The 22,489-nt window shown below is 42.7% G+C and overlaps 1 protein-coding gene across 4 annotated transcripts in view; it reads left to right on the top strand.

The window, feature by feature from the left end:
• Window positions 1-22,489, top strand: part of TCF20 (transcription factor 20) — a 214,826-nt gene that overhangs the window by 52,092 nt on the left and 140,245 nt on the right. The window contains exon 1 of one of the 4 annotated variants that reach the window (XM_081877583.1): window positions 7,436-7,494. The exons of the other annotated variants lie outside the window; for them this stretch is intronic. The gene's annotated coding sequence lies outside the window, so the exon portion shown is untranslated. Of the gene's footprint in view, window positions 1-7,435; window positions 7,495-22,489 lie in introns of those variants that run through there. 4 annotated transcript variants of the gene reach the window in all.

Genomic DNA, 22,489 nt, shown 5'->3' with positions numbered 1-22,489 from the left:
TACTACGAGCTCTGTGGAAATTACCAGCTGCCACTGTTGCTAATGCAATGGTACCTCGGGTTAAGAACTTAATTCGTTCTGGAGGTCTGTTCTTAACTTGAAACTGTCCTTAACCTGAAGACCACTTTAGCTAATGGGGCCTCCTGCTGCCGCCGCACGATTTCTGTTCTCATCCTGAAGCAAAGTTCTTAACCTGAGGTAATACTTCTGGGTTAGCGGAGTCTGTAACCTGAAGTGTATGTAACTTGAAGCGTATGTAACCCGAGATACCACTGTACTGCAATCAGTTATACTAAGTCTCTGAGTGCTTATCTTTATGTAGACAAAAAGACACCAACCCAGAATCTTGGGCCATGTTACGTTGAAACAAGAGTGCATCTGGGCATGTGCAAAGTGTCTTCTAACGAAGCCTTTGCTCTACTTGTAACAAAGTCTGCACGTATTGGGAAGAGAGAGCATGCTTCTATAACAGGTGCTATAACTTAAGTGGCAGTGCAATTGTGTGTGTTTTTTTCCCAACAACTGGGAGTGGGGGAGTAATTCTCATCTTACTCCTCCAACAAAATGTGTCATTATCCTTTGCAGATATGCTTAGAACTAGGTCCCATTATGTTTTCAGTGTGATTTAACTCTCAGGTAGGTGAATATTCTTTTCTATTGTGGGTGGCAGGTGGGGAGGAAGTTTGCATCTGCAAAGCAGAAAACAAAACAAAACAAAACATCCCCCCCTCCAAAGTAGATACTCTGGCAAGCAAGCATGAAACAAAACAGAAGGAGAGTGTATGTTTTAAATTGTTTAATTTTTTTTGTGGTGGTGGTGAGGGTGGTTTGCAGTCACCAGTGGATGTAGGAGGGGGAATAGTATGGCCTCTTGACAAGAGAAGAGGCTTGGAGAAGTTTGTGTGTTTTTTTCTGCCCTGGAGCAGACGAAGGAGTTTGTATCTTCCAATCACATCCAATATCTTTCTTCAAGTTTCTCTCCGTTTGCTCTTAATACTTGCTCAGCAGCCAGGCAAAAAGCCCCCCAAAAGATCCCCCTCCACCAGAAATGATAAGACATTACCTCAGTCTCCTTGTCTGCAACAAACAAATAAACAAACAAACAAACAAACAAGAAGTCTTTTACTCTCCACTGTTGCTGCAATGAAGCTAGAGACACTCTGATTCTTCCTCTGCTGCCCTTCCCTCTGCCTTCAGACTTCCCTGCTCATTAGCAGCAGCTGCTGCTGCAAACCGAAATGGCATCAATTCTGAGAGTCTCTTGTTTTAAGGTGGGGGGATGGGACCAAAGCAGGCATGTGTCACTTAAAAACAAAAACACCAGCTGGATTCCACTGCATAAGCCTACATGGTTTGTGTCCAGGATGATAGTCAGGGTCTGTCTCCTCCCATAACAGCCTGCCCTGCTCCATCTTCCCCATGTCTTGCCCATGGCCAAGGAACAAATGGTTGAGTCCTGAGAAAGGGCCCCCCATGTGACTGTACCAAGATTGTGGATCATTTTACCTTCTGAGCTCTCTCATCCTGCCCTCTCTAATTTGTTTTGCCACCTCGTCAATACTTTTTGATTTCAAAAGGCACTTGACCTGCTGGGTGGATAATTTTTTATGTGGCAACCCCTCATTTTTACATGATTTTTTTATATGCTTTGCCAGTCTGTATTTTATTGGTTTGCACTGTTTTTATTGTTTTCGTTTGATTTCTTTTAATTGTTTTCACCAGTTATAAAACAACCTGGAGCAATGCAGATGCATTGGAAGGACAGCATACAAGTACTGTTGCTGCTGCTGCTGCTGCTGCTGCTAATAAGAATAAGAATAAGAATAAGAATAAGAATAAGAATAAGAATAATTTATTTATACCCCCCCTCCATCTGACTGGGTTTCCTCAGCTCCTCTGGGGTGGCTTCCAACAGAACACTAAAAACAGAATAAAACTTCAAACATTAAAAACTTTCCTAAATAGGGCTGCCGATAGTTGTTTATTTCTTTGACATCTGATGGGAGGGCGTTCCACAGGGCGGGCGCCACTACTGAGAAGGCCATCTGCCTGGTTCTCTGTAACTTCGCTTCTTGCAGTGAGGGAACTGCCAGAAGGCCCTTGGCGCTGGACCTCAGTGTCCAGGCAGAATGATGGGGGTGGAGACGCTCCTTCAGGTATACTGGGCCAAGGCCGTTTAGCACCAACACTTTAAATTGTGCTCCATTCCACTCCCAGTCACCAGTCTAGCTGCCGCATTCTGGATTAGTTTTAGTTTCCGGGTCACCTTCAAAGGTAGCTCCATGTAGAGCGCATTGCAGTAGTCCAAGCGGGAGATAACCAGAGCATGTACCACTCTGGCAAGACACTCCACGGGCAGGTAGGATCTCAGCCGGCATACCAGATGGAGTTGGTAGACAGCTGCCCTCGACACAGAATTGACTTGTGCCTCCATGGACAGCTGTGAGTCTCAGCCTCCATGGACAGCTGGGAGTCCAAAATGACTCCCAGGCTGTGCACCTGGTCTTTAAGAGGCATAGTTACCCCATTCAGGACCAGGGAGTCCTCCACACCCACCCGCCTCCTGTCCCTCAGAAACAGTACTTCTGTCTTGTCATGATTCAGTGTCAACCTCCATCAGTGTCAACATCCATCCTCCAACCACCTCCAGGCACTCACACAGGACCTTCACTGCCTTCACTGGTTCCAATTTAAAATAGAAGTAGAGCTGGGTATCATCTGCGTACTGATGAACACCCAGCCCAAACCCCCAATGATCTCTCCCAGCAGCTTCATGTAGATGTTAAAAAGCATGGTGGAGAGGATGGAACCCTGAGGCACCCCACAAGTGAGAGCCCAGAGGTCTGAACACTCATCCCCCAACACCACTTTCTGAACATGGCCCAGGAGGAAGGAGTAGAACCACTGTATAACAGTGCCCCCAGCTCCCAGCCCCTATAGACGGTCCAGAAGGATGTCATGGTGGATGATGTCAAAGGCCGCTGAGAGAGCCAGCAGAACTAGGAAACAGCTTTCACCTTTGTCCCTAGCCCACCAGAGATCATCGACCAGCGTGACCAAGGCAGTTTCAGTCCCATGATGAGGCCTGAATCCCTACTGGAAGGGACCCAAATGGTCCGCATCCTCCAGGCATGCCTGGAGTTGTTCAGCAATCACCCACTCAATCACCTTGCCCAAGAATGGTAGATTTGAGACTGGGCGATAGTTGACCATATTGGCCGGGTCTAAAGATGTCTTTTTATGAAGCGGTTTAATAACTGCCTCTTTCAGTGGGTCTGGGAAGGCTCCCATAGGTTATGTACAGAAACTGGATTTGGAATGGCTATGATTAATAGCACCCAACTGTGGCTTTCCCGGCTAATTTGGGACAGTTGGAGTGTATGTTTCTAGGCCTCAATAGTAACACTTCTCCTACCCTAACAAGCTCTGGATTTGTATTCACAAACAAATGTAATTAACTATAAAGTACAGTAATCTGAAAAATATAGTAGTTTGAAATCATTCATACACATTTTTGAATATGTACAAAACAAGCAAGAGAAAAAATCAGGAACAAAAATTACAGTAAACCCACATCCCCAATAAGTATAGAAAATTGTTGGATATAATACCATTTATGCTACCATTTATGCACCTTACAGCTTATTTTACGCTCTTCCATACATTCAAAGGCAGGTAAGCAATGGTATTGATTAGAGAACCTGGGAGCTTTCTTTCAAAAGTGTATTGAAAAAGAATGATTCCCACTCTCCTATCAAGACAGGAAAATATTTTAATGAAAACATGACATATAATTGGACACTAATGCAAACAAAATGTTATCCGTGTACGTTAACTTTTAACAGAGGGAAAACAGAATGAACTACCTACATAAAGAACCATGAAATAGTGAGAAAATACTGCAGCAATGCATGGAGGGATAAGTAGAACTAACATCTTCACTCCATAGCAACAGAAGAAATCAGTAACTAGGGGTGGAGCAACAACAACCAAAGAACGAGTACAAAACCAACCATGGGCTTCTGTATTATAGCACTATATATGGGCAAATTTTCTCACATTTTCTATATGGTCAGCTGCTCATCAGTGTCCACACAGAGCTAAAAGGTATCTAACGATGTAACATAGTCAAAAATTTAAGCTGCAGTAGTGATATGTTATATTTCATAGGTGCCCAACCTACAGTCATACCTCATGTTACATTTGCTTCAGGTTGAGCGTTTTCAGGTTGCATCCCGCGGCGACCCGGAAGTACCGGAAAGGGTTACTTCCGGGTTTAGCCACTTGCGCATGCGCAGACGCGCAAAATGATGTCATGCATAGAAGCGGCGAATCACGACCCACGCACACACAGACGCTGGTTGCGTTCTGCTCATGTTGTGAACGGGCCTCCGGAACGGATCCCGTTTGCAACCAGAGGTACCACTGTATAGCAGTTTGGTATCACAAGCAGCATAAGCAGCAGGAATTTGTGGCACAGTATGGGAGCCTGTGGGCCTAATTCTGGCTTGAATTCAGGTCTGCATTCAGGCCTGTTTCCCTTATGCTGACTCATGCCTTTCTCACTTATGCTTCCTGGTCCCTGGTACAGTAGATTAGAGGCAAAGCAAGACAAATTCATGGCAAATGCACTGTAGCAGGCACTAGAATGGTATTACCTCAAAATTAAGAGGTGCTCCATATTGGCAAAAAAGGTTGACCACCCTTGTGATCATTAAATTATAAATAAACAAAGTGTATACTGATTCAACAAATTCATTATCTGTAATCAATAATACAACAGTTTCAGAACAATAGCCAATAGGAACAATTTTATCTCTCTATACACATACACATCATAATCCATAATCAAAGTAGAAAATATTTATTTTAACCATAACCAATAATTACTACAGAATTTCCCCCCTAATATTCAGTTTATCATAATTATCACTAAATACCTATAATAATAGCCTTTGTAAGTTATGGGAGAATTTCTTCTGTACCTATAAAGCAAATGCTGTATTTTCATTAATGTCTGTATTATAGTTCTGCTTAATATAAAGAATAAAAGGTATCCAAAGCTGTTCAAAATTTTGCTTCTTTTGTTTAACTTCCCATAAATATACTGTTTTGATTAATTAATCAGTTTAAAAAAATTTAAATACATACTTTAGCCCACCCTTAATTGTCTGTTACCAGGAGAGGATGAGAGGTTAAATAGCTCTGTCAAATGTTGGGAGAAGGGGAAAATTGGGGTTGGGAGAGAGTCAGTGTCCACTGCTAAGAGGAGCTCTGGCAGAGGGTGGTGAGTTTTGCTCCAGACTTACATTTCATCCTTTCTCCTCCTTCCCCCATATATCAGGTAAAATGCTTCCAGTTTTGCCACCTACAAATGGAGTGGTATGACAGAACAGTATTTTGGGATGGCTTTTCTCACAGCCCTGTCCTCACAGTTACTTGGAAATAAAGGCTTTTTAGTGTATTACCTGAGTTTGTCATCACTGTACGCCGGCTCCCTTGGCCAATAAAGCGAGATGAGCGCCACAACCCCAGAGTCGGCCACGACTGGACCTAATGTTCAGGAGTCCCTTTACCTTTTTAATTTAGCTGGGAGCTTCAGTCAATTGTGGCTTTGTGATTAGCATGCCTATATAATAATACACACATTTCCAAACATGTGTTTGTCCTGCCCACACATCACATTTTTAGGTGTACACTTAAAATTTCTTTGTGTACACCTGAAGAACATATTGTGTGAAGCAGCCTTAAATCCTGATGATTTCAGTGATCCTTAAATCCACGTTGCTGTTTATTAAGGTTATAAATGTGTTACTTATTTCTGTAGGTTACACATACTAGATCTTTGAGCCTTGAAACGTTTGTCTTCTGGACTCTTTGAAGCTCCCCTGCATTATTTCCAACCTGTCAAAATGAAAGGGTGGGGGGATGAACTCTTTTACTTCAGAGTAGTCAATCTAGAATAATTAGAAACCCTTGGTTCTGTTCTCAAGAATCACAGATCAGCATTAAGCCCACGAATTGGAAACGTGAAAAGCGCCTGTCCTCTGCCACTCCTCATTTTATGTGCAAAAGATGGGGAAAGTCCCCCGAAGGGAACCTCGTCAGGATTAACAGGTGATCTTGAGCATGCAGCTTGAGACGACAATGCATTGAAGCCCTTTGTCTTGGCTGGGTTCCAGTTTGGATGAGTACTTCTCTCTCCCTGTCTGAATTTCCCGTTTTTTATTCCAGCCCTTGATAATCTCCAGCCCTCCCAGCTTTGTATGTGTAATGCGGGTGGCAGGCGGAGAGCCGCTGTTTCCTTGTAGCCCCCCAGATCTCTGAAAGCTCTTTGGGGATAAAAGGGGCTGTTTAGAAATGGAAAGGTGTTACTCAACACCTCTCTGGCTTTGTAATGTCCCCTTTAGGCGTTTTCCGAAATCTACTGTCATTTGGAAGTGTGTGTGTGTGTGTGTGTGTGTGTGTGTGAGAGAGAGAGAGAGAGAGAGAGAGAGAGAGAGAGAGCGCCCGTCTTTCCCCATCTCTCTGAATAAGAAGAATGTGCTGAGCCCTCTGGCTGGGAGCCAGGACTCTCTGTGGAAGTATAAATCGACCCATCAGGGGAAAGGGGGGAGAGAGATTAACGTTGGCCGTCTTCATTAGTGGGTCCCTTGAGGAAGCCGGGGCTGCCAGGAGCTGTGAATGAGACCAGCTGGGGAAGGGAAGGGAAGATTCGCGGTTTTTATCACTCCCTTTAGAGTCTCCTGAGGAGAGGAGAGAATGATAGCGGCGGAAGGACATAAAATGAAGGAAGGAGCCGAAGCGTTGTAGCAGAGCGCTTGCTGCCTTCTGATTGGACGAAGGGGTATTTGGCTGCTAGTCCACTTCTCCAATCAGTGCCCAGTGAGCTGTTTGGACTACTTGGCATGCTAATTGGGAGAAGAAGAGAGGAAATTGGCCCCGTGGCAGCGCGATGCCCTGCCATGCCAAACAAGCCAGAGTAATTACACTCGCAGCACCTTCATTATATGGGTTTTCAGGGTAACCAGAAAGGAATAATTCTCCTTCCCCCCCCCCCTTGGCGCTTTCATCCAGGTAATTTTACCCCAGCCCTTCCATGCTCTTTGCATACTTAACCCCTTCCTACGAAACCTCCTGTCTCCCTCAGGCCCGAGTCTTTTGTGCATGCAGGGGCCTGTTTTCACTTGCATGCAAGTTTTGCCTTTAGCCCAGGTTGCTCAGTATGGGAGCGATTGCAATTTCTGGGTTGGGAAGCGTTTCTCTCTCTCTCTTTCTCTCCCCCCCCCCTTCTCTTTTGTCTAAATCTTGAAGAAACACATTTCTTGGTACAGTCCTTGACAGATTGAATTGTGATGGAGCTGCTGCCGGTACAATCCAGTTAAAGCTAGTCGCTCCTCCCCCTCCCCTTTCCTCCTCCCCTGTTTCTACATGCAGAGGAAGGATGCAGATATGACAGCTCTGGCTCTTGGAGTTCTTTATTCATAAATACAGGTATGATGACACTCTCACTGCCTGTCTGAACTCTTGATCTCTAGGGAATCACAGACAGGGAAGTTTGTAGTCCCTTCCCCCTTTTGGTCCCTTACAGGCTCACCGTTTGTCCGGAAGGGGATTTGTGAGTGTGTGGTAAATGTGCCGCTGCTTTTTAGCAATGGGACAGAGAACTGGTTAAGATATAAACAAAGGCTGGATACACAGGGACCTGGCTTTGGCAGCCTTTCCTGAGACTAAAAGGTCCACAGATAGGTGGATTCCAAGAAAAGATTAGATTCCACATTGCTAACACAATGCAGGAATTTGGGCAGAGTTCAGGCTATTCCCTGTCTTTTCACAACCGCCTGGCACTCTCTGAAACCAGGCACTTGGAACAGGTGCTGTTCCTTCCTTGGCTGAAATGAGCATCTAGTCAGCCAGGAAAATTGTAGCTCTAGCTTTGAATGCCTGCCTTTTCCCTGTGGAATGAGGCCTGAGTGATTCCCTTCCAGACAGCTGATCTGACAGTGCTTCCATTCCTGTTCTTTTTCTTCTTTTCAGTCCTGTTTCTCTGTGGATAATTGAAGTCAAAATGAGCATAGAATGGTTAAACAACTTCCAGGGTTTGTCTTTTATTTTTCCCAGATCCTGGGTCAGAGGTTTATGTTTGTGAATGGAAGAGAGATTCTAACTAGAAATTATGCCAGAAATACATGTGTATGTGTGTACCTAGACTTGTCTGCTATTCTCATGTGTGTTCTGCAGATAGTGACAAGGTGGATCATTATTTTCACAAGAGCTTTCATTTCACTAATTTCCTCTCAATAATCAGCATATTACATTTCTAAGGTGCTTAGAATCCATGATCTCTCCTACAGGGTTATTTGATCACAGAAATTGCACCATTATTCTACCTCAGAAAGGTGAAGATCAAAATAACTGTGGTTTAGATTATAATTTGCTTTGTTCATAATTTGGTATTGTCAGTTAATATGGATTGTTGTTCCTGTTTTATATTTGTAACTGCCATGGCCTTTGGTCAGTTCAATTCAATAAATTACTTTCCAAGACAAATGCAATTTGTTTGTATCGTGAAAATAATACCTAGTGAATCCTGTGTAATTTATAATATTATATGCTCATACTGCCTCACATACATTTAGAATCATTACAGCAAACTTACGAGGTAAGCCACTATTAATACTGTTGACCAGTTTTCATTGGACTTGGTGGGGTGGAGGGAGAGGCAGTGAATGGTAGGTGGAGCCAGGGATCACAATAAAAGTGAAGCCAATGGTAGATATATTGATTCCCCTCCCATTTTCTCCTGTACATTTAACAGCAGTCTGATATACAAAAAGTAAACAGGTGAAGCTTTGCCAGTGGTGCAAAAAACATCCAGCCTGAGCTTCTGTGATTATCAGCTGGCATCCATCTAAGTAAGTCCCACTGTGGTCAAGGAGATTTACTCCATAAAGCATAGGTTGCAGCATCTATCAGTTTATTCAGAGTCCCTTTACAAGGGGGGAAGACTCAAAATATCTGGCATATTTTCATTTGTAACAAAGCTTTACTTTTCAGTGTGTGGATGCTGAAAATGAAGTTCATCAGTTTGCCAGGATGCCATGAAGCTATAGATTAAAGCAAGTTTATTTTTTGCACAGCAGGTTGCTCTTAAACTCACATGAGCAGAGCCAGTAAAAATAAGTTGGCAATCCTGCTGTTGCTATGTAGTCTAACAATATGTTTTGAGTTGTGCATTTGCAAGTAGGGTTACCATTTTTTTCTCCTTTTTCTTCTTGATTAATCCCCAGGACCACCACTTATGAGATAATTTTATTTCCGTTCCTAGTCCCAAGTACAAGATAGATGCTTGTGACATCCATTTTGAAGTAACTGAGTTTTTATACATGAGTACAGTACAACATTATCTCCTAAATGGTCCTGGGATTCTAAATAATTTGTCCCCATATAAAGAAGAACCTTGGAAATGCAAAGTGTTCTGCTTCATTTCTTTGCTGTGAGAAGTTTTGGAAACGCTGCAACTGGCTTCCTTTTAGAGTGGTTTGCTGGGCTGATCAGTGCACAGGATCCAGCACAAAACTCAATTGTCTACCTAAAGACAACTGAGAAATCATACAGACAGATGTGCTTAAAATACTTGGTCAACTGGAGTGTCTGGTTCCTCAATAATAGGCATCACTTCTCTAAAGAGCTAAGGCAAACCTACCTGCTTAACTGCCCTTTATTTCACCAGCTTCCATTGCTCTTACTTCTCATATCCTAATTCTAACATATTAATATCTTCTTCTTTTTAAAACATTAAAGTGGGGGAAAATTCTGGTGATTTCTATCATGGTAGTTTTACTCAGCAACGGCGGCAATAACTTTCTTTAGAATTTTACACATAAAAGGCTTATTAAAATCAACTAAGACTGCAGTTCTCTTCTGCCTTACCTGGGAGTATGCCTCATTGAACTCATTGGGACTTACTTATGAGTAGACATTTCTAGGTTTCCATTGTACACTTATGGTTTGTTGACAATTTTCTTGTTTATTTTTTGTAAACCACTTAGAGGTTCTATTTACAATTGAGTGGTATATAAATGTTGCTAAATACATTGGTACCTTGGCTTACATACACTTCAGGTTACATACGCTTCAGGTTACAGACTCTGCTAACCCAGAAATAGTACCTTGGGTTAAGAACTTTGCTTCAGGATGAGAACAGAAATCATGCTCCAGCGGCACGGCAGTAGCAGGAAGCCTCATTAGCTAAAGTGGTGCTTCAGGTTAAGAACAGTTTCAGGTTAAGAATGGACCTCCGGAATGAATTAAGTACTTAACCTGAGGTACCACTGTAGAATAAATTAATTAACCCATGCCTGACTGTGTGTGGGAGAAGGTTAGATAAAACAAACAGATTAAAAGAAGAAATAGGTGTATTAGCTGGGAGTTGAGAGACCTGTGGTTGTTGTTGTTTAGTCGTTTGGTCATGTCTGACTCTTCGTGACCCCATGGACCAGAGCATGCCAGGCACTCCTGTCTTCCACTGCCTCTCGCAGTTTGATCAAACTCATGCTGGTAGCTTCGAGAACACTATCTAACCATCTCGTCCTCTGTCATCCCCTTCTCCTTGTGCCCTCCATCTTTCCCAACATCAGGGTCTTTTCCAGGGAGTCTTCTCTTCTCATGAGGTGGCCAAAGTATTGGAGTCTCAGCTTCATGATCTGTCCTTCCAGTGAGCACTCAGGGCTGATTTCCTTAAGAATGGATAGGTTTGATCTTCTTGCAGTCCATGGGACTCTCAAGAGTCTCCTCCAGCACCATAATTCAAAAGCATCAATTTTTCAGCGATCAGCCTTCTTTATGTTCCAGCTTTCACTTCCATACATCACTACTGGGAAAACCATAGCTTTAACTATATGGACCTTTGTTGGCAAGGTGATGTCTCTGCTTTTTAAGATGCTGTCTAGGTTTGTCATTGCTTTCCTCCCAAGAAGCAGGCGTCTTTTAATTTCATGACTGCTGTCACCATCTGCAGTGATCATGGAGCCCAAGAAAGTAAAATCTCTCACTGCCTCCATTTCTTCCCCTTCTATTTGCCAGGAGGTGATGGGCCCAGTGGCCATGATCTTCGTTTTTTTGATGTTGAGCTTCAGACCATATTTTGCGCTCTCTTCTTTCACCCTCATTAAAAGGTTCTTTAATTCCTCCTCACTTTCTGCCATACAATGTGGTATGTAGACCTGTCATATGTAGAAAGAAATATTATCAAAGTTGCATTGGCACACTTGAATTGAGATTGTTGTTAAGACAATTGATGATGATGATTTGAGTTGTACATATTCCCTCACCCCCTTCTTGTTGAGAAGTTAGGGCACAGAAAAAGGGACAAAAACTTTAAACTCCTGAATGGCTTGTTCAAGCAAATTACCAGAAGAGAACCTTCACCTTCTGTCAAAAAATGTGACTTTGTGTACCAGAGACAGAAAGGCTGTTTACTATTTGGGTTGCTGTATTATTGTTGCTGTTGTTAGATTGCATGCGGCAAAAACAACAAGGAGTTTTGTGGCATCTTAAAGTCGTGGTAAAAGATTTAATAGATGCACAAAGTGTTTTCCTGAGTTGGACACAGACACACACATGGTTCGGAAGAGTAACTGTAAAATTTCTACTTGGGCCAGTCAGTGGAAGGTGGTTTGGGAGAGAGAGTACTATATTTTTGCTGTGCCAGCGACAGCTGCTGTGACAGAGAGACACATATCGGACTTATTGCTGGTCAGTGGGCCAGTTTAGGTCTAACATAGGCACCCCCAAATTTGCCCTCCAGCAATGCTGACATAATAGGGAGGAGGCCATATTGCACCACCATCTTCCAGATATTACTTGGGTTCCAAGCTTTCTACTCAGTAGCTGGCTAGTACATCATTTGGTTAAGTTTGTAGCCCAGAAATGGGAAAATTGTGTCCCTCCAGATGATGTTGGACTACAGCTCCCATCCTCCCTGACCACTGGTCCTGTTAGCTAGGGATGATGGGAGTTGTAGTCCCAAAACAGCTGGAGGGCCGAGTTTGTGGATGCCGGGTCTAACAGGTACTGTTAAGGGCCACTGAGAGAAGAACAAGAAAGAATGGTTTCAAGATTTTAAAGAAACATGGGGAAATCTTCATAACTATAACTTGTGCAATGGAATAAAGAAGCTGTGTCATTTCATTAAACCCCCTTCCCCCAGCAGAGAGATTTTTGATCACCTGTTGTGAACAGTTGGAGGAATCCTGTCATTACTTAGATGATGAACAAAATATCTTCTGATTAAGTGATTCGCTGTTACATTTGAGTTCCATATTATAATCCCCAAATATTTTTATTCTCTTAAAAAAAATACACGTGTGCATGGTGATGGGGATTAGGAACATGGAGGAAGAAGTCTTAACTTTTTCTGTTCACACTGTGTGGACCCAATCCAGATCAGCCCCTGTGGAGCACTACTATTAGCCCCAGAGGATAAAATTAGTGCAGGGGCAAAGAGAAATCCCTCCCCACCCCTCCGTACCATGAGCCCAACCCAAATTACTTTTCCTCCAATGACTGCTTGTTGAAGAAGGAATTTATGTTGGTAGGTATAATGTGCATTTTGATGACTGGTAGGCACATGGCTCAAAGAAATCTGCCGGAAGACTTTGTAAGAATTTTGGCTACCTCAGGAAGGTGTATTTTGTGAGAACAATTTGATAACCAGGATGGGCACTCACCCTTAGGGCACCAGACTGCGTTCAGGGACTGAGGACTCATCCACACTGCGCTTGTCCCATGCATGGGTCTGAGAGTTTTCTGTTTGTTCTGTGCATTCTAATCTTGGGTCTGAGCAGTTTTTCGTTTATCCCACGGCTATTTACAACTGAATCAGAACAAACAACAATCTGCAAAAAGAAGAGTGATGTTTGTTCTGATTCAGCTGTAAACAGCAGGCTTTCTTGGGGGGGCGGGGGAAAGGTGGAACCAGTGTGAATGAGCCCTCAGTGTTTGTTGACTGTACTGTCTGCAGTGAGCTAGGGCAAAATTAGTGAGACATAGCTCTGGACTCTTTTCATGGCCATTGCTGGGAAAGCCTGGGAGCAGTAAGTGAATCCAGCACAAGCTACACAACTTGGCAATGCGACTCACAGCATGGAAGGGGACTTTAATTGTGCCCCTTGACCCAGGCACTGTTTATCATAGGGCCAGCCTTGTTGATAATCCTGGGTCAAGAAGAAAAGTAGTTATAGTTTGGAAAAGCTATGAACAGCCGCTATTGCTGATATTCTAAGTCAGCTTACCCTTTTTAAAATAAGAAGAAGAAGAAGAAGAAGAAGAAGAAGAAGAAGAAGAAGAAGAAGAAGAAGTTGTTCTTGAGGGCTTGTTTTCAGAGTTGCCTATGTTTCAACCGCATACTAATGGTTGTGGATAGGAATTAATATTTTGCTACCGTGCAGTTGTACTCTCATTCTCTTCAGTGCTTCTCTAATGCTACAATTTGGTTCATGTTTATTCAGAAGAACGTCCCAGCCTAAGGTTGCAATCCTATACAAACTTACTTAGGGGTAAGGCCTATTTGACTCAATGGGACTCATTTCTGAGTATATATGCATAGGATTGGGCTGCAAATGATGGATTAAGTCAGGGGCATGTGGAAATGTGGGCTCTGAGGGTGGGTGGGTGGGAATCAGAAAGGAGGGGAGCCTCCTCCCTACTTTCTTTATCTCCAATCCATGGTATAGTATTCTGTTCACCCAGTATGGGAGGGAACAGTTTTTACTCCCTTTGGCTCAGTCTTTTGGGCTTTTGTCAATAACAAATGATTTTGCTGTGCCTTATTTGCATATTGTTTTTAAAGCCTCTGCATCATCCTGTTCTTTCTCCCATCCCCTCCTTTCTTCCCCCCACCACAATAATTCTCTAGACGTTTATTTCTTCCAGCCCCCTCATAATACGTCTTTCATTTTGTTCTGATTTCCAATGCCCAGGAGCAAATAAATGAAGAGAAATAGAGAAATAGTCTCATTCTTTTTTTCTTATCCAGGAAAGGGAATTGCAGGCAGGCAAAACTGTCAGCTTGGCAACATGAGAGAGAGACTCCATCTCTGAAATGTGCAGAACATTGCTGTCAATCCCGAATGATCTCCTTACAGTGCCACACATCACAGTTCCTTTCTTGTCAACTGTGGATGGAACTTCCCTTCAAAATATTGCTGTCATCTTCTTCTGCTTTTACAGGGTCAGAAACCAGGATTAGATGCAAGTCATAGAGCTGTCCTTTATGACAACCTCTCCACCCTCCCACACCTTTGCATTAGTGATATACCGGTACTTCCACTAGCGGCATCGAGTTTCTGTGCAACGGCAGGGAGGTAGCTTTGCTGTAGGAGTGTAACTTGTTTTGATTTGAAAAATGAAAATGAACACCAATAACAGCCCCCCCCCAAATGTCAGGGGTGCTATGCAGCCTTCAAGTAAAAGAGTTAAGGATCCAGCTACCTCCAAAGGACATGTTTTTCAAAAGAAAAGAAAAAGAAAAGGCTCATAAAATAATGTGGAATTGTTGAACAGAGGGGTATCCGTGTTGGTGTTTGCTAGTTTTTTAAAAGCCTATGTAAGTGATTTCACACTGGATTTTCACATTTTGGAGCATTTGGGTTCTAAAGAAGTAAAAATAAGAAGCATTTATAAAGAATTCCTTAGAATGGTGCAATCATAGGTAGAGGACAAGGAGAAGATAATTCTGTTGCCCATTATCAAAAACAACAAAAAGCAGGACTGTTTGTTTAGACATCTGGTAACTGCTTGCCAGCTTGTTAGAGATACCATTCAGTTGTACAGCCTTAAAAGTGGACATAATTTTTGGAGGATGAGACTGGCAAGCTGTGTGCTTCCATCTTGTCCATTGATTTAGGCAGCCAGATGTGGGCTGGCTTGAGTGGATGACAAATGTCTCTCGGACAGGTGGAGCAATAGTTAAACTGCTGAGAAAGCCTTATTGGAATCTACCATATTGGGTAAGTTCTAGCCCATTTCCAATATTCACTGTTGGGGCACGGTCCTTAAAGATGTGGTTCTAACCCATCTTAAGTTTTTCCTGATGCTAGATTTTCTAAATCCATCTTAATCCAAGTTATTGCCTAGATTGGAGACTGAGGTGGCCTGGTAGTACCCTAGTAGTTAATCGATTTCAGGAACTGGACAGAGGTAGTTATATCCCTGTAGGTTTTGATGGACCTCTCAGCAGCTTTCATGACCATCTATTGTAGTATGCTTCTGGACCACTTGGCTGTGGGCATCATTTTATGGTGTGTCTGATCCTTCCAGAGAGTAGCTGTCAGTAGCTGGTGATGAGGGACTTCTGCTTACCAGCTTGACCATTGGCTTACAGTGTCATGAGGGACTCTTGTCCTCCATGCAGTCTCTGGGATGCAGTCTCTCCCTGCAGTCTCTGTCCCCCCCATGAAGTCTCTGGGAGGGATTGCCCAGGAGTGACTCGACTTACTTCTCTTTCCATGTCATTGTAGAGATACTGTGGTGTTCTGAGATCATTAAGGGACTGCAAAACAAATGGAAGCTTAATCCAAACAATGTATAAGTACTCTTGGACAGTAGGGCTGCCAACCCAGCGGCAGTAATATAGCCTGTTTTGGATGGATTTGCAAACCGGGAACAAAGAAAGCTGCACAGATTGGTAGCGTTGCTCAGTCTGTTCCAGCTAGCTGCAGCACAAATGTTTTTGCAAGTAATGTTTATTGAGCATGAATTCCCCCTCCCCCATTGCTAAACAAAAAAAATCAAGCAGGAACGCTATCAGTCTGTGCAGCTGTCTTTGTTCCTGGTGCCTTCCATAGCTGATTCCTCCCACACACAAAAAACCATGTTGTGCATGGGATTGTTCTCTGCCTTGAAAAACCAGATTTGCATTGGGGAAAGATGACCAGAGAAGCTAACCTGTAACCCTCCAGATGTTGTTGGACTATAGTGATTGGGGATGGTGTGAGTTGTGGCCCAACAGCATCTGGAAGACCGAACGTTAGCCACACTGCCATAGACTATTGTCTTAATTGTTTCTTTTTATGCCGTGACCTGCCCCTTTACATCTCACTTGTTAAAACTGTTCTCCTGGTTTGTTGATCTTTGTCTAACTTTTTCAAAACCCTCAATTTTAAAAAGCAGAAGTTTGCAGCTTGGTTGTACTTCTGCACCCAGCTTTACTTCCAGTTCCCTAGGCTGAAGTAGTGGCCGGGAGCTTAGGCTGGTATACTGACTGTGCAGATTTCTGGAGGAAGCAGACCTGGGCATAGTTAGGCACACACTTATTTTTAAAGCACATATGCTGCTATTCAGTCATGTTTCCAGGGTGATTTAAATACAAATACAACAGAAGAAAAGAAGAAGATACAATAAAAATGAAAACCACAGCAGAAGCTAAAACTATATAAACTTAGGAAAGCTGGGAGAATAGAAATGATTTTGTCTGTCATGAAAAGGATAACTAACAATGATGCTGGCAGATTGACCTCCCTGGGGATGGAGGAGATTCCATAAACAGGACACGGCCACTGAGAAGGCTCACTCTGTAGTTGACACTGGCCTTACCTCATATGCCTTGGTTACATGAAGATCAGATTAGTGTAATGTACTCCATATGGAACTTCCTTTGAAGAGATTTTGGCAACTTCAGCTGGTATGAAATTCAGCTGCTAAAGTGCTGACTGGAGCTATATTTTTATCCAAGGATGTTACTTCATTTTTATATTGACTTCATTGGCTGTCAGTCTGTTCTGAAGGACCGTCAGAAGGCAGTCCTCTCTTTGAAGGTGTATTCTGTTGGAGGGCTTTCCAGTTTGATTCTGCTTTAAAGGTAAGAAAGCATGAAAAAGGAGAGCAGGAACCTTGAAGCTGCCCATCCACAGTTAACAGCACCTGGTCAGCAGGTGGAGGAGATGCACCAAGTCACCTGATGCCTTAAGAACACAAGAAGAGCTGGCTGGATCAGGCCAGTGGTCCATCTCGTCCAGCGGCCTTTTCTCACCATGGTCAACCAATGCCTGTGGGAAATCTGCAAACAGGACCTGAGCACAAGAAAGAACATTTCCACCTGGCAGTTTGCAACAACTCTATTCACTTCCCCAATGTGGAAAAATATATTACATATATTTTTATTTAAATTTTGGTAATTATTTCTTGTGACTGTAAATATAAATCATGTGCAAATTGCTGTTTTATTTTGTCCTCTTTATCTGATGATGCAAACCCTCCTTTTTGACACTGCACAACTGACCATCCTAATTCAAAGTGTTGAATCGAGGCACAATTCACCTTTACAGCCCTAAACAAATTGGGACCTGTATACTTAAAGGACTCTCTCATCTCATGCAATCCTGCAATCCCTTAGTGGGATAAGCTATTTTGTGTAACTTCCTCTCTCTTTTGTACACAGAATCATAGAGTTGGAAGGAACGCTGGGGATCATTTAGTCCCCCATTTCGTGTTTGTGGAAAAGAGTGTGCTCAGAAGTGGTGCCAAGGATGTAGAACTCCTCTCCCTAGTGGTCTGCTTAGCCTCGCTCCTTTGGTCTTGAGTTGTTGACTGAAGAACTTTTAATTTATGTTAGCCTTTGGCTTCCCTTTAGTGCAGTGGTGGGGAACCTGTGACTCTCCATATGTTGTTGGATTATTGGGAAAGCTAACCGAGGCTGATGAGAGTTGGATTCAAGCAATATCTGGAGGACTACGGGTTCCCTACCACTTGATTTAATATGGCCTTTTTGCTTCCTTTGGTGTATGTTTTTGTTGATTATAACTGCTTTATTGTTTTGAGGTTGTTGTTTTTAAGTAAGTATTTTTAATTTGCTATGAGCCACCTTGAGCACGTTGTTCAGAGTGGAAAAGTGGGGATTTAAAAATTCCCTAAACAAATAGGTAAATAAAAATAAATACCGTAAATAGATCCTTTAATTGTACAGAGGGGGCAGTCATGGCGTGTTGTTGCTCCTTAGTTCTTTGTGTAATGTGAAGATTTGTTGGGTGGATAATGCTTTTGCAGATTCTGGGACTGGATGAAATATTCCTGTATATCAAAGCCACGAGGAATTCAGTTGCTCACTAACTGGTGGGGAATTTATGCTAATAAAAAATACTGTTTGATAATATGAGAGTCATTACTATGCTATAAGAGGACAGCTGCTGGAGGCCTTAGCAGTCAGTAATGCCCTTGGGGCTTGGAGGCAATCCAGCCATCTGGGAGCAGCAATATTTGGGTGATCTAGTGCTGTGCTGGAACTGTGTGTGTGTGTGTGTGTGTGTGTGTGTGTGTGTGCATGCGCATACACCATCTTCTATCTGGAAGAAAGTTATTTAAGTCAAATGCTGTTTTACTACAAACTGTTGGAAGGTTTTGTTTTTTAAAAATATTTTTTATTAACCGACCAATCAAATCACATCACATCACATCACATCACATAAATTCCGAATTACAAAGCCGAATTTTAAATTTTTGTTGAGGGGACCCATATTTCAAGTTCCGAAGGGGGATTGCGATCATCTTCTTGCTACTGCGTTAATATCCAAATCAGTCCAAATAAAGTTCATAATTCTATCCAGTCTTATCTTGCTGTTTCCACATCTCATCTTGTTCGTATATTTTTTCTTTTTTTCTTTATGATCTCTTCTGATAATCTCCTTAAGCAGATAAACACCAATTATATCCTGTGTGAATTTTTCCGTTCGTCCAATCCTCATATCGAGATGGTTTCCATATATCATCACTTTCATAAATAACATCGCTCTTTCCATCATTAATCTCAGGATCTGTCGTTCTGAAGTCCCACTGAGGAGTCTCTCCCACAATATAAAAACAGCTCTTTTTTTAAAATAGATTTTTATTAAAATTTTAAAGGTTACATGAGTGATAAAAGAATAACAACAGAAAAACACCCAATTAGACCAAAAAAGAAAGCAAAACAATACATAAAAACAAGTCCCATCAAAGAAAAAAGATAAAAAAGGAAAACAGACAAAAAAGGGAAAAAAATGCATACAATAAAAAAAAGAACAAATCAAACCTTTACATAACTTTCTTTCTTTAACTCATTTCCTTGACCTCCTCACACCTCCCCTCTTTGTATTCTGGTTCAGTTAGATATTTCAGCAAATCCTTCATCTTTGTTTTTATCCTAATAATTTATCTTAATATACTGTAATTTAACATTCTCTTCTTTCACCAATTAATCATCCATTTTTACTTTGTTTAATCTTATTTCTCATTAAAACTAATATAATTGAACTTAATCTCTTAAGACATTTCCCCTAGGGTCATAAAAATTTCATTCCACGATTTTTCCATCTCTCATTAATATTTTTTTTTAAAATCTCCATATATACACTTTAAATTCCCAGTTTTCTTCCACCATCTCCCCTCCCCGGTCTCGGCCCCTGCCGTCAGTTCCATCAACCTCCCAGCGTCCATCAACCTGGAGATATGATATCCGAGGCTCTTAACTCTTCTTCACTTGCCTTCCGCCGATCTTCTTGATAATCTTTGGTGCTAAAAAGCAGATCTCGGGGGAGCTCCAACCCAACAATGCTTATATTCCTTCTTGACAGGTCTGCCAGATTTCCATAGTTAAAGCTAGGGCCCATAAAGTATTCCAAATCTTGTTTCACAATTCTTCCAAGTCCAAAGGCCCCAAAAGCTCGAATCTCCTCCTGGCTCAAATTCATATTCCAAAAGTCATTTGATCCCTGCATAAGGGGATCTCTCCACCTTTTCTTTTCCAAATAAGACCAGGCACCCATCTTCAAAAACTGGCTTCTCCTAATTACAGTCATATAAGGCCTCAAGTTATAATCCTCCATTTGCCTCTTTAGGGTTAAGGCTCCCCCTTGTTTTGCTTTGTACTCAACAACAGCAACTTTCTCCTTCTCTAATTCATCAATTTGTTCAGTTAAGAAAGATTCCTGTGCCGGGTTCTTGTTGACTTCTATGTTGATACCCACTTTTGTTCCCAAAATATCAATATTAGCAGCCATGACATCTACAGTGGTGCCCCGCAAGACGAACGCCTCGCAAGACGAAAAACCCGCTAGACGAAAGGGTTTTCCGTTTTGGAGGCGCTTCGCAAAACGAATTTTCCTATGGGCTTGCTTCGCAAGATGAAATGTCTTGCGAGTTTTTCCTTTTTCTAAGCCGCTAAGCCGCTTATCTGCTTATCCGCTAAGCTGATAAGCCGCTAAAAGCCTCTAAGCCGCTAATAGCGCTAATCCGCTAAACCGTCAATGGGCTTGCTTCGCAAGATGAAAAAACCGCTAGACGAAGAGAATCGTGGAACGGATTCTTTTCATCTTGCGAGGCACCACTGTATCTGTTTATGCAGCTTTCCCAACAGATAGATTGTCCTATTCAGTACAGACGCTACTTCTTCCTTTACCGACATTCTTAAGATGTTCAAGGTCAGAACTAGTTTCTCACAGTCTTTATCTTAAAGCCAATTTCCCAGCTGCACTCTTGTAACAATGTCCCAAAACTCCCTCTAGAGGAAGACAGTCTCCATTTGTATCAATCCTTTCCAGCACAATTCCAAAAGTAAATCAGTAACAGTTTCCAGTTACCTTTTCTTCTTTTTAAGTGCAGAAGCAGACACTAGAAACAATGTCTTTCTTTTAAAGCTAGCTGTCAAATTTGTCCTGTTTACCGTCGATGAACTTTTTGCAAACCGTTCCCAGGTTCAGAGACGTGATGCTTCAATTTTTAATTTTTCACCTTCTTCTGCAAGTTCACTTGGTCAAAATTAATAGTTTCAATTAGTGGAGTTTTAATCCTTTACGTAAGACTTTCCAAAACCTTAGTTAACAACTACTTTGCTTCAGTCTATTTACAGAAAGGGAAGGTGGACTTCCTGTTTGAACCTTCCCCGTTCGGTGCCAAATTAAATTGTTTAAAAGCTCCTGTTTCCTGTTCTACTCGTGGGTTGTTGTTTAAAATCCAATTGTCCACAGGAAAAAAGTCAGCGCTCTCCGACAGCAGCAATGCGGCTTCGCTCCATGAAATAAGCGGTCGATTGAAAGCACCGCGCCTCTCACCCCACGTCACTCCGGATTCCTGATACCGGGTCTCCCCGCGAGTAGGGGGGGGCGCAGAAGGTGCCAGCCGAATCCCAGGTTCACAGACTTCTTCTGTCTGTGATTTCTAAGGGTCTCCGCCTTTGCCGTGGCGGTCAGACCCTATTTTTCACGGAGCCGGTTCCTCCCGATCGGAGGAGCTCCGCCATTGCCGGAGGCACTAACCCGGAAGTCCTCTAAAAACAGCTCTTTTCTTCCTCCCAGACTCAAGTCCTCCGACAGAGCTTGCAAACATGGCGACGGTATTTTTAACTGCGTCATTCCAAAGCTCTTAAACTTTCCACACTCTTCTTAAAACATGCTTTGGTTAGAAAATTTATCTCCACACAGTCGTAAATCCACAGCTTAAGTCATTAAAACGGCATTTCTGACTTGTGAGGGGGGGGGATTCTTGTTTAATTACATAGAGGAAAGAAAGGAAAGTTTTTTCCCCCTCCCCCATCCAGTCCCTTTGCCATACCGAGTCTTGGCATATCTTCTCATGATTGATTCTTGTTCCTCCGACTCGTCTTGCTTATCAGAGAACTCTTCAGTTAGCAGTCTTCACTCCCCCTTCTTCCTTGAAATATGTGCATTCGCTTCTTCCTAATTGTTCCTTTTGAAGTTCTTGCAGCTAGCGGCGCAGATCAGAGACAGCGTCCAGGAACACCGAGATTCACAGGAGGGCATTCTGCCTAGTGCCCCCATCCCCACAAATTTGGGGGTGGTATAGGACACAGCAGGCAAGGGCAGCCCCCCCACAACCCTGGGGGGGTATGGAGGCTATTTACTCCCATCACAGCCTCCTAATTACCTCCTGTGGGTCGGAGAGATGTTATTGTCAGCCATCTTCCGATGCGCCCCTAATGGCCCCCCTCAACTGTTGGAAGGTTTTGACCAGGAAAACGAGTGAAATAATTGCACAGCACTATTCTCATATATATGTAGAAGAGAAGAAGAAGATTTTGGATTTGATATCCCGCTTTATCACTACCCTAAGGAGTCTCAAAGCGGCTAACAATCACCTTTCCCTTCCACCCCCACAACAAACACTCTGTGAGGTGAGTGGGGCTGAGAGACTTCAGAGAAGTGTGACTGGCCCAAGGTCACCCAGCAGCTGCATGTGGAGAAGCGGAGACACGAACCCTGTTCACCAGATTACGAGTCCACCACTCTTAACCACTGCACCACACTGGTGTAGTGTAATGTAGTGTGTGTATTTGGACACAGAATTCTGAATTGTCTGGGGAACTTTGGAACATGTAGATGAACAGAAATCACACAGCCGATAGTTTACTATGTAAATTTGGATAGTAGGCTTTCTGTTCCCACAACTAGATATTTAAAAACCATAACCTTTATGATTTAATCTTCCGATCTTTATTGGAAGG

This window comes from Podarcis erhardii, assembly GCF_964252035.2.
Source record: "Podarcis erhardii genome assembly, chromosome: 10".
NCBI lineage: Eukaryota > Metazoa > Chordata > Lepidosauria > Squamata > Lacertidae > Podarcis > Podarcis erhardii.
This window is presented reverse-complemented; position numbering and strand designations above follow the sequence as displayed.